Genomic DNA, 17,329 nt, shown 5'->3' with positions numbered 1-17,329 from the left:
ATGTTGGTTTGCCACTTGTTGCAGTAAATATTAAAAAACTGCTAACCTTTTATCCTGTGCTAGCACTGGCATCCATGGGGCCATATAGCATTGCAAGGTATCCTTATCTCAGCAGCTCCACACTGCCCCCAAGTAGTCTCTGACCCAGGAGGTCTACAGGCTGTTCCAGCAAGGCATCTTGCCATGCTGCTTTCACTCACAGTTCCCTTGGTGGGTTGTTACCATGCTAGCCATTCACATCCCAATTTTGTGGCAGGATTGGTGCATCCCATCACCACACCTTCTCTTGAACTCAGTTAAGTCACCACATGAAAGAACACACCACACAAAAACCTCTGATCAAATTGATATGATATAATTTGCCCATCTAGACAGCACAAAATTCTGTACACACCCATCCTTAAAAATGTTCACAACAACCTGAATCTATACACAGAAAAGAATCTTAATATCTGCTGCCATGTTCTCCCAGTTCCATCCCCTCTCTCCAACTCATTGTCTTTCTAAAACTCTGTTCCTACCCATTCTTTCTTCTCATCCAATGACAGGCCTCATTCTAGCCTTTCTGCATAAAGACATCAACCTACAGTTTTGTCTCTGGGAGCTTCCAGGCATCCAGATTAGTTAACACTGTTGGTTTTCCTATGGGGTTGCCATCCCGTTCATATCCTTCAGTCCTTCAAAGGGCTCCCCAACTCTTCCCCTAACTCTTCCATAGGGATCCCCAACCTCAATCAAATGCTTGTCAGTGGATATCTGCATCTGTCTCAGTCAGCTGCTGGTAGAGCCTCTCACAGGAGAGTCATGATAGACTCCTATGTGCAAGCACAAAATACATGAGTAACAGTGTAAGGGTTTGGTGCCTTCACATGGGATGGATCCCAAGTTGTGCCTGTCACTGGTCAGTTACTCATTCATTCACTGATCCACTTTTGTCCCCTCATTTATTTTAGACAGAAACAATTTTGGATTAAAATTTGAAGGCGATTGTTGTTCCAACCCCTTCACTGGGGCCCTGTCTAACTACTGGAGGTTTTCTTTTCAGGTGCCATATCACCAGTGTTAGGCATTTTGGCTAAGGTCACCCACATTGAATCCTGACAGCTCCCCTAATCCCAGGTCTCTGAGTCTTTCTGGAGGGTTCCCCTATACCCTCCATCCCTGGCAGCTTCATAATTCCATTCATTCTCCTGGCCATCTGGGCTTTCCTTCTGTCTCCACCCATACCTAATCCTACCTACCTTTTTCCCCTCTCCCTCTACTCTCCCATGCATATCTCTCCCTGCCTCCACCTTACATGATTATTTTGTTCCCCCATCTAAGTGTGGATTCTAAGGAAGATTAATGATTTTTTGGAGTTATTTTTATTTCCAGCCATTTGGCTAAAATTTTCTAGGTGCTGTAAGAGTTATCTGGTAGAACTTTGGGAATCCATAATGTATAATATCATATCATTGGAGAATAATGATACTTTGACTTCATCCTTTACAATGTGTATCCTCTTGATGTCCTTTTGTTGTCCTTCCTTGTAGCTAAAATTTCAAGTATTTTATTGAATAGATACTACTGATGTGCTGCATATTGCTTGTATTATATTTAGGTATGAGTCTTGAACTCCTGGTCTCTCAGATGTTTAACATGAAAAGATTTTGGAATTTGTCAAAGGCTTTTTTAGCATCTATTGAGCTGATTATGTTTTTTCCTTTGAGTTTGTTTATACAGTGGGTTACATTGCTGGAGTTTTGTATATTGAACTGTCTGTGCATTCCTGGTATAAAGCCTACTATGTCGTGGGGAATGATGTTTTTGATGTGTTCTTGGTTGTGGTTTGCAATACTCTTACTGAGTATCTTTGCATCTATGAACATAAATGAAATTATTCAAAGGTTCTCCTTCTTTGTTGGGTCTTTGTGTAGTTTAGATATCAAAGTTAACTATGGCCTCATAGAATGAATAGAATGATCCTTCTGTTTCCATTTTGTGAAATAATTTGAGAAGTATTGATATTAGCTCTTCTTCGAAAATCTGGTAGAATTCTGAATTGAAACAATCTGGCCCTGTTTTGTTTTTGTTGGGGGTAGGGGAGTTTTAAATGACTCCTTCTACTTCTGTAGGAGGTATGGAACTGTTTAAAAAGTTTACCTTATCATGATTTGACTTTGGTATGTGGTATGTGTAAAATAATTCATTCATTTCACCCAGATTTTCAAGTTTTGCTAAGCGTAGACTTTTGTAGTAATATCTGATGATTTTCTGAATATCCTGTTTCTTTTGCTATGTCTCCTTTTTCATATCACATTTTGTTAAGTTGGATGCTATCTGTGTGCCTTTTAGTTAGTTGGTCTAAGGGATTATCTATCTTGTTGGTTTTTAATTTCAAATTACCAGCTCTTGGTTTTGTTGATTCTTTGTATTGTTCTCTGTGTTTCCAATTGGGTAATTTCAGCACTCATTTTTACTATTTGCTGCTGTCTAATCCTCTTGAGTTTGTTAGCTTCTTTTTATACTTTTCAGGTGTGCTGTTAAGTTGCTAGTATAGGATCTCTCCAATTTCTTTTTTTTTTTTTTTTTTATTAACTTGAGTATTTCTTATATACATTTCGAGTGTTATTCCCTTTCCCGGTTTCCGGGCAAACATCCCCCTCCCCCCTCCCCTTCCTTATGGGTGTTCCCCTCCCAACCCTCCCCCCATTGCCGCCCTCCCCCCATAGACTAGTTCACTGGGGGTTCAGTCTTAGCAGGACCCAGGGCTTCCCCTTCCACTGGCGCTCTTACTAGGATATTCATTGCTACCTATGGGGTCAGAGTCCAGGGTCAGTCCATGTATTGTCTTTAAGTAGTGGCTTAGTCCCTGGAAGCTCTGGTTGCTTGGCATTGTTGTACTTTTGGGGTCTCGAGCCCCTTCAAGCTCTTCCAGTTCTTTCTCTGATTCCTTCAATAGGGGACCTATTCTCAGTTCAGTGGTTTGCTGCTGGCATTTGCCTCTGTATTTGCTGTATTCTGGCTGTGTCTCTCAGGAGCATCTACATCCGGCTCCTGTCGGCCTGCACTTCTTTGCTTCATCCATCTTGTCTAATTGGGTGGCTGTATATGTATGGGACACATGTGGGGCAGGCTCTGAATGGGTGTTCCTTCAGTCTCTGTTTTAATCTTTGCCTCTCCCTTCCCTGCCAAGGGTATTCTTTTTCCTCATTTAAAGAAGGAGTGAAGCATTCACATTTTGATCAACCGTCTTGAGTTTCGTTTGTTCTAGGGATCTAGGGTAATTCAAGCATTTGGGCTAATAGCCACTTATCAATGAGTGCATACCATGTATGTCTTTCTCTGATTGGGTTAGCTCACTCAGGATGATATTTTCCAGTTCCAACCATTTGCCTACGAATTTCATAAACTCGTTGTTTTTGATAGCTGAGTAATATTCCATTGTGTAGATGTACCACATTTTCTGTATCCATTCCTCTGTTGAAGGGCATCTGGGTTCTTTCCATTTTCTGGCTATTATAAATAAGGCTGCGATGAACATAGTGGAGCACGTGTCTCTTGTATATGTTGAGGCATCTTTTGGGTATATGCCCAAGAGAGGTATAGCTGGATCCTCAGGCAGTTCAATGTCCAATTTTCTGAGGAACCTCCAGACTGATTTCCAGAATGGTTTTACCAGTCTGCAATCCCACCAACAATGGAGGAGTGTTCCTCTTTCTCCACATCCTCGCCAGTCCAATTTCTTTATGAAGGCACTTAGTGCTATTAATTTTCCACTTAACACTACTTTCATTGTGTCATATGTTTGAGTATTATGCCTTCATTTTCTTTGAATTCTAGAAAGTCTTCAGTTTCTTTATTTCTTCCATGACAAAGTTATCATTGGAGAGAGAGTTGTTCAGTTTCCATTTGTGTGTGGACTTTCTGTTGGGTAGTTTTTATTGTTGTTTTTGTTATTGAAGTCCAGATTTAGTGTGTGGTGATCCAGTAGAATAAAAGAGATTCTTACAATCTTTTTATACCTACTGAGAGGCATCTGGCTTGTTTCCAGCTTCTGGCTATTATATATAAGGCTGCTATGAACATAGAAGAACATGTGTATTTGTTATATGTTGGATCATCTTTTGGGCATATGCCCAGGAGTGGTATAGCTGGGTCCTCACATAGTACTCTGTCCAATTTTCTGAGGAACCTCAACACTGATTTCCAGAGTGGTTGTACCAGCTTGCAATCCCACCAACAATGAAGAAGTTTTACTGTTTCTCCACATCTTCACCAACATCTGTTATCACCTGAGTTTTTGATCTTAATCATCCTGACTGGTTTGAAGTAGAATTTCAGGGTTGTTTTGAATTGCATTTCCCTGATGACTAAGCATGTTGAACATTTCTTTGGGTGCTTCATGGTCTTTCCATATTTCTCAGTTTGGAACTTTTTGTTTAGCTCTGTACCCCATTTTTGTAGGGTTATTTGATTCACTGGAGTCTAACTTTTACAATTCTTTGTATAACAGGACCCTGATATAGCTGTCTCCTGAAAGGCTCTGCCACAGCCTGACAAATACAATGGTGGATGCTTGCAGCCAACCATTGGGCTGAGAACAGTTCCCCAGTAGAGGAGCTAGAGAAAGGAATAAAGGAGCTGAAGGGGATTGAAACCCCAACGGAGGAACAACAATATCAACCATCAAGATACCCCAGAGCTCCCAGGGACTTAACCACCATCCAAAGAGTACACATGGAGCAACTCATGAACTCCAGCTGCATATGTAGCAGAGGATGGCCTTTTGTTGGGCATCAGTGGGAGGAGAGGCTGTTGGTTCTGTGAAGGCTGTTTTCCCTAGTGTAGGAGAATGCCAGGGTGTCAATGATATCAAAGGGAACATCCTCATAGAATCAGGGTGATGAGGGATGTTAGAGGGGAAATCTGGGAAAGGAGATAACATTTGAAATGTAAATACATAAACTATCCAAAAAATTGTTTTTTAAGAAAATGTACAAAATGCACTGGATGGAAAATAGAAAAATAAGTTTCATAAGATGAAATATAAACTATTGAACAAGCTTTTGCTACATGTGCAGAAATGAGAAAGAAATAAAGAGAGAAAGAAAGAAAGAAAGAAAGAAAGAAAGAAAGAAAGAAAGAAAACTCAAATTGGAGTATTCCACTGTGTCCCTCCCCTTCGAGCTCAGGGAACCATATAGGAAAGGGAAAGAATAAATGTAAAAGCTAGAGGAGTTGAGGAAATCAGCCCACATATGTCAATTATGTGAGGCTCATAGGGACTCCCAGAGACTGAAGGGACAATTAGGAAACCTGCATGGTTCTGTGATAGGCCCTCTGCGTATATATTATGGTTGCTAGCTTGATGTTGTAGGACCCCTAGCAGTGGGGTGTCTCTGACTCTTTAGTCTGCTGGGACATGTTTCCTCCTACTGGGTTGCCTCTCCCAGCCTTGATACAAGGTTTTGCAATTAGTCTTATTGTTTCTTATTTCATGTTCTGTCATTACTCCTCAGAGGTCTCCTCTTTTCTGAAGAGAAAAGGAGAAGGGGTACACCTCCTATCCTAAGGTGGGATAGGAGTGGGAGTTGGAAACAGAGAAGAAACTGTTGTTGGGTTGTAGTGAAAACAAAAAAATAAAATAAAATGAAATGAAAATAAGAACTAGATTAAGTTTTACATATTTCACTTGTCATTTTATTCACTTCCATAGAAGCAATATATACAAATAAAAATTTATCTTCACTACATGGATAAAGAATTATATTTTAAAGAAGTACAAGTGTCAAGAGGCATGCACCTGCAAAGGAACAAACACAAGACTCACATCTTGATTCATTGAAAGCCAAAGTCTAAATTCTTCTGGTTAAACTATAATTTTGCATCATGGCATGAATCTACAAATGATTACCTGTCAGTTAAGTGAGTACACTCTTGAACTGCTAAAGTGGAATAATTTTATTTAGAATTTAGAATACTAATTTCCAAATTTCCAGTGGCAAACTTGGTCAAATATATATATATATATATATATATATATATATATATATATATATATATATATATATATTTTGGTCTTCTGAAGAGATCAAAAGTTCTTGGTAAAAGTCATCAGCTAATAATTCAGTAAAGCAAGTTTAAGTTTAACAAAGATATTTATACTAAGATCATAAAAGAGAAACATTAGGTTGGAAATGTCAAAAAAATTCGCAACTTACATCAAATTTTTAAATAATTCTTGAGGGTAAACAACAGAAAAGGGCAAAACTTGAAAACAATTGGATTCTTTCATGGAAACATGTTTAAAATTAGTGTCACCATAGAAGCTGAGATTTGGGTACCTCCTAAAGGAGTATTAAAATACTCATGACTGAACATCTGCTTCTCTGAGTATTTGTGCAGGTTATTCTCAGCTAAGCATGATGAATGTTCTCTGTTTTGCAGAGCTAGTAATCACCTACCCTGTGAGTTTAGCACCCTATTTCCTCAAAAGACCTTATGAATTGCCTGCTGCTTTTTTCAATCTTTTGATAAAACATTTTGCTTATTCTTTTAGGAATGGAAGCTCAAAAGTTACTAACAGTTATATAATCCAACCAATCTATTCTGGATGCCCAGCTCCAAAACTACCAAAGAAATTCCTGGCTTTGTCTATTTTGTGATTATTCAGAATTCTCAATGCTTGAGGGATGAAAACAATGGCTTGGTTTCCTACTATCAGCAGTCTGATGAAGATGAGTGTTCTTTGTCTCATTTCTCTAACTGGAGTTGTGCTGTTAGTTATTGGGAAAAAGAGAATGTGTCCAAGTTTGAGAATGCTTTGGACCCTGAAATTCCTAATGACTCACAGATTACAGATGCCATTCTCCAAGGGTTTTATTTATAGGAAGATTTAGTGCTCCCAACTAACATAGCAGGTAAATAGATTCATTACAAAATTATTGGCAGCAGTTGTAAGCAGAGCTTATGGAGAAAGAAAAAACAGTTTTCTAATAAAATTTTGCATACTCTACTCATGGTCATCATTAAACCAACACTTATAATCAGTTAATAAAATTTCGTTTTCTTTCAGTTTTGGGTTCAATGTAATACCTTGAAAATTGCTTAGTTTCAAAAGAAAATATTGTATTCTCAGATTGTTTTGCAGTAAATCCTTTTATTTTGAGGCATTGTCAGTTAAATAGTAGTTATATAGTAAGTTAACATATCTACTTAAAATATAACACATATGTGAGATTTGCTTCCTATCTCAACCCCCTAACCCCATTTAGCTACATAGAAGAACAGCCAACAATTTTGCCTTCACTATTCGTGCACTTACATGTTGAGAACATCACATTTTCTTGTGTTCTCCAAAGCAGGAAAATGCTTCTTCATTTGTATTTTACTGTTTCATCTTAGATCTCATTTTGTTTATATGTATGTGTCTAAGACATTCATTTTAGTGCTGCTCTTCGCTGTCATGAATATTTAAAGTGTTTTGTAACTTTTACCTTTTAGAAAGGGCAAGACCCTTCTCTTACTGATGTTTCTCTGGAGCAACACTAAATTCTTTGGATATCATAGCACCAAAAGAAAATGATGAGAGCTGCAGGCATGACTCACCATTGTTTTGGGGTTTGGTTGATGATGGTATTCTTGTTTTAGGTTGTTCAGATATTATTTTAAGTCAAATATAATTATGCCACTGCCATTCCTCATCTACTTTCTCTCAAACTCCTTGGTTTTTTTCTATTTATCTTTTATTGTTGCCTAAATGAATACAATCAATTAACAAGAAGAGAGAGAGAGAGAGAGAGAGAGAGAGAGAGAGAGAGAGAGAGTATTACCACCCAAGTTAATTATCCAATATGAAGTGACTGTCAGTTCAAAAAATACATACATACAAGCAACTGTAAATGCACTCCACAGGTTGTATTTATATATGTTAACAACTTCCAAGAATGAGAATGACCAGAATTATTCTGTTCAACTCATTCACCTCAGAAAGATAACAACTAGTTCTATCTCCATATGTTTGGTATTCAAAGTCCTCCTTTGGCCTTTTAGGATACCCACATGCATGTCTTCTCACACATACATGCACACACTTGCACAAACACAAATACACACACTAAAACCTTTTAAAGATAAGATGTTTGATGCTCTGAAATACACAAAAAAGTTTGTGTAATATTTAATATAAAACATTCACTAAAGTGTAAAGAAAACTAGCTCTTCTTGGAGAGGACTTGGGTTCAGTCCCAGCCCCTACACATCATCTCACAACCATATGTCTTTCCAGTTCAGGGAATCTAGTGCCCTCTCGGAATTTTTGGCACTGCATGTATGCAGCACACAGACAACAGGGAAAACACCTATATACAAAATATAATAAATGTTTTAAAAACAAGATACTACTTTCAGTTATATTACAAAACTAACAAAAATTTATGAAAATTTTTGTGTCTGCCTGAAAGTTTCTGCCAACTTTTCAACCAACCTATGAAGACCTTGTTTACTGGACCTGGAATCTAAGGAATCTAAAGAATATGGCAAGTATTTTATTGAGTATCTTTGCATCAATTTTCATAAGGGAAATCTAAAATACTCTTTCTTTGTTGAGTCTTTGTGTAGTTTAGGTATCAGGGTGACTATGGCCTCACAGAATGAGTGTGGCAGTGTTCTTTCCGTTTGTATTTTGTGGAAGTTTGAGGAGTACTGGTATTAGCTCTTCTTTGAAAGTATGGTAGAATTCAGCACTAAAACCATCTGGCCCTGTGTTTTTTAGGTGTTGTTGTTGTCGCTGTTTTTTATTTAGTTTGGTTTATGTTGTTTTGCTTGTTCTTTGTTGTTGTTGTTGTTTGAGAGATTTTAATGAGAGCTTGTATTTACTTAGGGGTTTTAGGACTGTTTAATTTGTTTACCAGATCTGGATTTAACATTGGTAAATGGAATCTATCAAGAAAATTCTTCATTTCATTTAGATTGTCCAATTTTGTTGAGTACAGACTTTTGAAATAAGACTTAATGATTCTTTGCCTTTCCTCAGAGTCTGTTGTTGTATCTCCCTTTCCATTTCTGATTTTCTTAATTTGGATATTATTTCTCTGCCCTTTACTTAGTTTGACTAAAGTTTTGTGTATCTTGTTGGTTTTTCTCAAAGAACAGCTTTTGATTTTGTTGATTCTTCAAATTTTCTTTGCATAGACATGAATGGTATGTACCAACCAAACCACAAACAGGGGCTGAGCCTACCCATCCCCCTGACACATACATATGTAGCAGAGGTGCAGCTTGGTCTTCATGCAGGTCCCCCAGCAACTAGAGCTGGGGCTCTCCCTGAATTTGTTGCCTACCTGTGGATTCCATTCTCCTAGCTAGGCAGTTTGACCTCGGTGAGAGAGATGCACCTAGCCTCGCAGTGACTTGATGTGAGGGAGGGATGATATTTGGAGTGTTCCCATTCTCAGAAGAGAAGGGCAATGGTGAGGGGAAGATCTGTGTGAGGGGATACTCAGAGGAGTGGGGACTGATATTGGGGTAAAAAGTGAATAAGTTTTTTAAACCCACAAAAATGGGGCAGACTATAGTCTGAGCTATAGTCCATCTTGTACATGAAAGTAACAATGAAAGGTATGATCCAAAGAAGGTTGTTTGAGTTCAGAAAAATGGTCAGAAAAACATTTAAATAAAGAACATCTAAATAAGCAATGCAGCCTTTTCCTGAACTCTCGCAGGACACACCAATTTAAATGCAATTGAATGGCATGTACTACAGATTATATCGGGGAAAGTATGAAAACAAAATAGAAGGACATATCCACATTTAGGGTATACTGAACAGATTGGGTTCTACAGCTACAATCAGACATCCAAGAAAAATAAACATGTCTTATAAGCTGAATGTAAGTGTTTGTGGCAGGAGACATGAAATCATGTCCAATAGCAATATGAGGTAAACCTGAGATAAAAGGTTCTCTGCCTTTGGTCCTAGAGCCTATCTCACAGTTTTCCAAGCCATTGTTCACCATGGTCAATCTTTTGACCATGTTCTAACACTTTCAAACAATAAGTTCCTGAAACGTTTTTGAAAAATACAGCTAATCTCTAATCTCTCTGAACCAATCTATATATTCTTCAGTACTGTAGCATAGTACTGCTTTTCCAACAAGCAGCTGAAAGAATCAGATGCAGATGTTTGCACCCAGTGAATGAACAGAAGCTGTTGACCTCTCTGGTCGAATTAGCAAAAAGCTGAGGAAGCTCAGGAGGAGGGCAACCCTGTAGGAGGACCAGCAGTCTCAATTAACCAAGACCCCTGGATCAGACTCTGGATCACCAACCAGGCAGCATACACCAGCTGAGATGAGGCCTCCAACACATACACAGCAGAAGACTCCTGGGTCTAAGTTCAGTCTGAGAAGATGCACGTAACCCTCAAGAGACTGGGGGCCCCAGGAAGAGGTCTGGTGGGATGGGTGAGGAGGGTGGGGTGGGGACATTCCTGTGGAGACATGGGGCTGAAGGGAGGCAGAAAGTAGGTGTGAGTTGTGGTAAGTCTCCACATGGAAAAAGCTAGCCTTCATAAATTTAAATCATATCATTTTAATAAATAATCATAATGTGCTACTATAAAAATCTCTGCATGAAAGCTGAGTAACGTTTCTAACAGTAGTGTTTGTCAATCCTCAATTTTCTGTTAGTCACTTCTGCTCAGTTGGCTTTGTCACAGTGTAACAGAAAACAGGCACACATGTGATTACTGTCAGTTATGAATCAATTGTTTCTTTTGTATTCAATAAATATTTTATACAATATTCTGATCATGCTTCTGTCTTTTCCAAGTCATCCCATATCCTCCCCTCCTCCTGCACACAGAACTCCCCTCTCTCTCTCTCTCTCGCTCTCTCTCTCTCTCTCTCTCTCTCTCTCTCTCTCTGTGTGTGTGTGTGTATGTGTGTATGTGCCATAAACAAACATAAAAACCACATTTTTTAAAAAAAGAAAAAGCAAAAGAAACACATACTAAAGTAAAACCCATTAAAAAACAAAATCAAAAAGAGTAATAATATACCCTCAAAAAGCCAGCAAAGGAAAAAGTATCCAAATAAATCAAAATGGGACAAGGTTTCTAAAGTGTCATTGACTTTGTTTTTCATTGGCTGTCTATTGCTGAGCATAAGGCCTACACTTAAATGTGGTTCAGAGAACCTATGAGATTATACTGGATTCCACTTTGTAAGTGGTTGTTAATTGCCAAAACTTCTGTGGTCAGTGGAAGAAGTTCATGTCTATTTCCCACTCTCAGCACTGAGACTGCAGCCCCTGTGCCTGCTGTCATAGCCTCTGTAACTTCAAATGTCTCATCAGTCCTGTTGTGTGTAAAAAACAGTTTCCTTGATATCATCCATCCCTTCAGGCTCTTGGATTCTTTCCACCTCAACTTCTACATAGCACCCTGATCCCTGATGGGAGGGCTGTTCCAAAATCTCTCACGCTCCATACATTGTCCAGTTATGGGTCTCTGTGTTAGTTCTCATCTGCTACTCAGGAAAGTTTCTCTAATGGTGACTGACCTAGACACTAATTTATGGGTATAGCAAACTGTCCTTATGATTCATTATATTGGTATATTTCTATACCATAGCAATAATATTTAATTTACTCATTGGTCTCTGGCCTAATAGTCACAGGTTCTTAACCACACAAGCAATGTCAAGTATGGATTTCAAGTTATGGATTGAGACTTATCTCCAATTAGAGAGCAGTTGGTACTCCAAAATTGTTTTTGGCATCACTGCACCAGCATATTATGCAGTCAGGTCACCGTTGTGGATTTCAGGATTTGTAGCTGAGTTTATGATTACATTTGTCCTCTAGGAGTGTGTAGAGTTTGTTCTGGTTCCATGGACACTTTAATTTGTCACCAGGTTAGTTTTTTATTGTAGATTACTTTCATAGATGTGTATATTTTAGGAATCTTTTATATTAGTAGACTTTCAAATGATGCCTGAAATGATCCTAGTATGATCTGTGCCCTCTCCTATATTCCTTTCCCAACAGTTCTCTTTTTTCTTCCTACTCCTTTGACCATCCTATTCCAGAGTCATCTGTCTTACATAAAAATATAGTCTATTCTCTCATCCTCGTGAGGTCCTCTTGGCTTAGTCATCCCCATTTAGTTCTTTATTCTCTATCAAACCTCTGTGAATATGCAGGCTATACTATGCTAATGAAAGTCTTAAGGGCAAACAACCACAATTAATAGAAAGCATAAAACCAGTTTCCACCTGTGCCCAGAGCTGACACAGTCCCACAGCTCTCTGTGCCCAGATCTTATGGGAAAGAGAGAGCTGGACTGTCAGAAGTGCAAACAATCCTGACAGCGCAGGTGAGAACACAACTTCTGCTCACAGTCCTGTCCCAAAAGGAACCCACCTAGAGCCCTCTGAACACAGAAAATGGGGAGCAGTTTGGGACAGTATTCTTCTGGTTTCTGCCTGTGCCCAGAGCTAACCCAGTGATACACCTGTCTCTACGCAGACCCTGCTGGAAGAAAGACAGTCTCCAGGAGTACTTACACACAGGTTTACAGGAGGGTCAAGCCACTGCAAGAGACAGCAAGTCCAGTTAACACCAGAGGTAACCAGATGGTGATAGGCAAGTGCAGGAATCTAAGTAACAGAAACCAAGACTACTTGGCATCATCAAAGCCCAGTTCTCCCACCAAAGCAAAGAACAAATAACCTAACAAACCAGAAAAACAAAATTTGAATTTAAAATCATATCACATGATGATGATAGAGGACTTTTAAAAGGACATAAATAACTCCCTTAAAGAAATACAAGACAACACAGGAAAACAAGTAGAAGCCCTTAAAGAGAAAAAACAAAAATACCATAAAAATTACAAGAAAACACAACAAAACAGGTGAAAGAATTAAACAAAAACATCTAGGATCTAAATATGGAAATAGAAACAATAAAGAAAACAAAAAGAAAGACAACCCTGGAGATAGAAGACCTAGGAAAAAGATTAGGAGTCACAGACACAGCATCACCAAGAAAAAACAATTGATAAAGAGTCTCAGAGAAGATATCATAGAAAACATTAACACAACCATCAAAAAAAATGCAGAACACAGAAATCTCCTTCACCAAATCATCCAGGAAATCCAGGAAAAAATAAGAAGATCAAACCTAAGGATAATAGGTATAAAAGGGAGTGAAGGCTACCAACTAAAAGGGCCAGTAAATATCCTCAACAAAATTATAGAAGAAAACTTCCCTAACCTAAAGAAAGAGATGCCCATAAACATACAGGAAACCTCCATAACGCCAAATAAATTGGACCAGAAAAGAAATTCCTCCCTTCACATAATAGTCAAAACACCAAATGCAAAAAACAAAGAAAGAATATTAAAAGCAGTAAGGGAAAAAAGGCAAGAAACATATAGAGGCCGTCCTGTCAGAATAACACCAGATTTCTCAACAGAGACTATGAAAGCCAGAAGATCCTGGGTAGATGACATACAGACCATAAGAGAAAACAAATGTCAGCGCAGGAAACTCTATCCAGCAAAACTCTCAATTAACAAAGATGGAGAAACCAAGATATTCCATGACAAAACCAAATTTACACAATATATTTCCACACATCTGGCCCTACAAAGGATAATAGACATAAAACTCCAACACAGGAAGGGAAACGACACTGTAGAAAAAGCAAGAAAGTAATCTTCTTGCAATAAACCCAAAGAAGACAGACATACAAACATAATTCCACCTCTAACAACAAAAATAACAGGAAACAAAAATCAATATTCCTTAGTATCTTGTAATGTCAAGGACTCAATTCTCCAATAAAAGGACATAGGCCAACAGACTGGATAGGTAAAGAGAACTCAGCATTTTGCTGCATACGGGAAACACACTTCAGTGACAAAGACAGACACTACCTCAGATTAAATGCTGGAAAACAATTTTTTCCAAGCAAATGTTTCCAAGAAACAAGCTGGAGAAGCCATTCCAATAAAGAATAAAATTGACTTTGAACCAAAAGCTATCAAAAAATATAAGGAAGGACACTTCATATTCATCAAAGGAAAAAAACACCAAGATGAACTCTCAATCCTGAATATCTATGCTTCAAATGCAAGGGCACCTACATTCATAAAAGAAACCTTACTATAGCACAAAGCACACATTGCAACTCATACTATAATAGCAGGAGACTTAAACACCCCACTCTCATCAATGGATAGATCATGGAAAGAAAAACTAAACAGACACACAGAGAGACTAACAGAAGTTATGAAACAAATGGCTTTAACAGATATCTATAAAACATTTCATCCTAAAACAAAAGAGTATACATTCCTCTTAGAACCTCATGGTACCTTCTCTAAAATTGACCATAAAATCAACACAAAACAGGTCTTGACAAGAAGACTGAAATACTCCCACTCATCCTATCAGATCACCATCCACTAAGGTTGAACTTCAATAACAACAAAAACACCAGAAAGCCCAGATACAAACAAAAGTAAAACAATGTTCTACTCAATGATAATTTGGTCAAAGAAGAAATAAAGAAATAATTTAAAGACATTTTAGAATGTAATGAAAACGAAGGCACAACATACCCAAACTTATGGAACACAATGAAAGCAGTGTTAAGAGGAAAACTCATAGCTCTTGGTACCTCCAAAGAGAATTTGGAGAGAGCATACACTAGGAGATTGACAGCACATGTGAAAGCTCTAAGACAAAAAGAAGCAAATATACCCAAGAGGAGCACACATCAAACTCAGGGCTGAAGTCATCAAAGTGGATTTAAAAAAAAGAACTATACAAAGAATCAACAAAACCAGGACATGGTTCTTTGAGAAAAACAAGAAGATAGATAAACCCTTAGCCAGACTAACCAGAGGACACAAAGAGAATGTGCAAATTAACAAAATCATAAATAAACAGGAAGACATAACAAAAGAATCTGAGGAAATTTTAAAAATCATCAGATCTTCCTACAAAAGCTATTCTCAACAAAACTAGAAAATCTGGATGAAATGGATAATTTTCTAGACAGATACTACTTACCAAAGTTAAATCAGGATCAGAGAAACAATCTAAACAGCCCAATAACTTCTAAAGAGATAAAAACAGTTATTAAAAGTCCCCCCCCCAAAAAAAAGCCCAAGACCGGATGTGTTTTGTGGAGAATTCTATTAGAACTTCACATAAGAACCAGTACCAGTATTGTTCAAATTATCCCCCAAGTAGAAACAGAAAAAACACTACCCAATTCATTCTCTGAAGCCACAATTATGGTTATACGTAAACCACAAAAAAACCCAACAAAGTAAAGGAGCTTCAGACCAATTTCCTACATGAATATCGCTGCAAAAATACTGAATATAATTCTCACAAACTGAATCCAAGAACACATCAAAAAGATCTTCCATCATGATCAAGTAGGCCTCATCCCAGGGAATGCAGGAAAGTTTCAATATATGAAAATACAGCATCATAATCCACTATATAAACAAACTAAAAGAAAATAACCACATGATCATCTCATTAAATGGCAAGAAAGCACTTGAAAAACTCAACATTCCTTCATGTTAAAAGTCTACAGAAGATCAGCCAGTGTCAAACTAAATGGAGAGAAACCTGAAGCAAGCCCACTAAAATCAGGGACTAGACAAGACTGCCCAATCTCTCCCTACTTATTGAATGTAGTACTTGAAGTCCTAGCCAGAGCTATCTGACAAAAAAACAAAAGGTCAAAGGGATAGAAATTGGAAAGGAAGAAGTCAAAATATGACTATTTGCTGATGATATGATAATATACTTTTAAATGACCCCAAAAGTTCCACCAGAGAATTCTTAAGCCTCATAAACAACTTCGGCAAAGCAGCTGGATATAAAATTAACACAAACATATCTGTAGCCTTCCTCTACTTAAACAATAAAAAGGCTGAGAAAGAAATAAGGAAATGACACCCTTGACGATAATCACAAATAATATAAAATACCTCATTGTGACTCTAACCAAGCAAGTAAAAGGCCTGTATGACAAGAACTTCAAGTCTCTGAAGAAAGAAAGTGAAGAAGATCTCAGAAGATGTAAAGATCTCCCATGTTCATGGATTGACAGGATTAATATTGTAAAAATTACCCTTTTGCCAAAAGAAATTGACAGATTCAATGACCCAACTCAATTCTCTATAAAGTTAAAAAGAGCATTTGCAAACTCATTTGAAATAACAAAAAACACAGGATAGTGAAAACTATCCTCAATAATAAAAGAACTGCTAGTGGAATCACCATCCCTGACCTCAAGGAGTATTAAAGAGCAATAGTGATAAAAATTTTATGGTATTGGTACAGAGACAGTCAGGTAGATAAATGGAATAGAATTGAAGACCCAGAAATGAACCCATACACCTATGGTCACTTGATCTTTGCCAAAAGAGTTAAACCATCCAATAGAAAAAAGATAACATTTTCAACAAAGAGTACTGGTTCAACTGTAGGTCAATATGTAGAATAGAAACCAAGCTATTCTTTCTTATTGCACTGTAAAAAGCTCAAGTCCAAGTGGATCAAGGACCTCCACATAAAACCAGATACACTCAAACTGATAGAAGAAAAAATGGGGAAGAGCCTCAAAAACATGGCACTGAGGAAAATTTTCTGAAAGTAAAACCAATGGTATATGCTCTAAAACCAAGAATGGACAAATGTGACCTTATAAAATTGTAAAGCTTCTGTGAGGCAAAGGATAATATCATTGGGACAAAATGGAAACCAACAGATTGGGAAAAGATCTTTACCAATTCTACATCCAAATGAGGGCTAATATCCAATATATACAAAGAAGTCAAGAAGTTAGATTCCAGATAGTCAAATAACTTTATTAAAATGGTGTACAGAGCTAAACAAACATTTCTCAGCTGAAGTATATCGACTGGCTGAGAAGTACCTAAAGAAATGTTTGGAGAGAGACCTCACCGCCTGGTCAGGTGGGCACTCCTGAGGCTGCAGAGTGGAGGAGACCACCAACACTGCCCACCCCTGCCCACATCCCTGGCCCAAGAGGCAACTGTATAAGGCCTCTGGGTTCCCGTAGGGGAGGGCCCAGGAGCGGCAGGACCCCTGTGCCTGAGACACCGCCGGAACCTGAAGGAAACAGACCAGATAAACAGTTCTCTGCACCCAAGTCCCATGGGAGGGAGAGCTGAACCTTCAGAGAGGCGGGCGTGCCTGGGAGGCCAGAAGAGACTGCACTCTGCGCACGTCCAGACGCCAGAGGAAAACACCAAACACCATCTGGAACCCTGGTGCACGGAGGCTCCCG

The 17,329-nt window shown here is 38.2% G+C and overlaps 1 pseudogene; it reads left to right on the top strand.

Annotated features, from left to right (window-relative positions):
• On the top strand, positions 1-6,942 carry LOC147996151 (solute carrier family 7 member 12 pseudogene; annotated as a pseudogene).
• Positions 6,943-17,329: the final 10,387 nt, after the last annotated feature.

This window comes from Rattus norvegicus, chromosome 2, assembly GCF_021556685.1.
Source record: "Rattus norvegicus strain SHRSP/BbbUtx chromosome 2, alternate assembly SHRSP_T2T, whole genome shotgun sequence".
NCBI classification, from domain to species: domain Eukaryota; kingdom Metazoa; phylum Chordata; class Mammalia; order Rodentia; family Muridae; genus Rattus; species Rattus norvegicus.
Note: the sequence above shows the minus strand (reverse complement) of the source record. Positions and strands in the feature narration are given on the sequence as shown.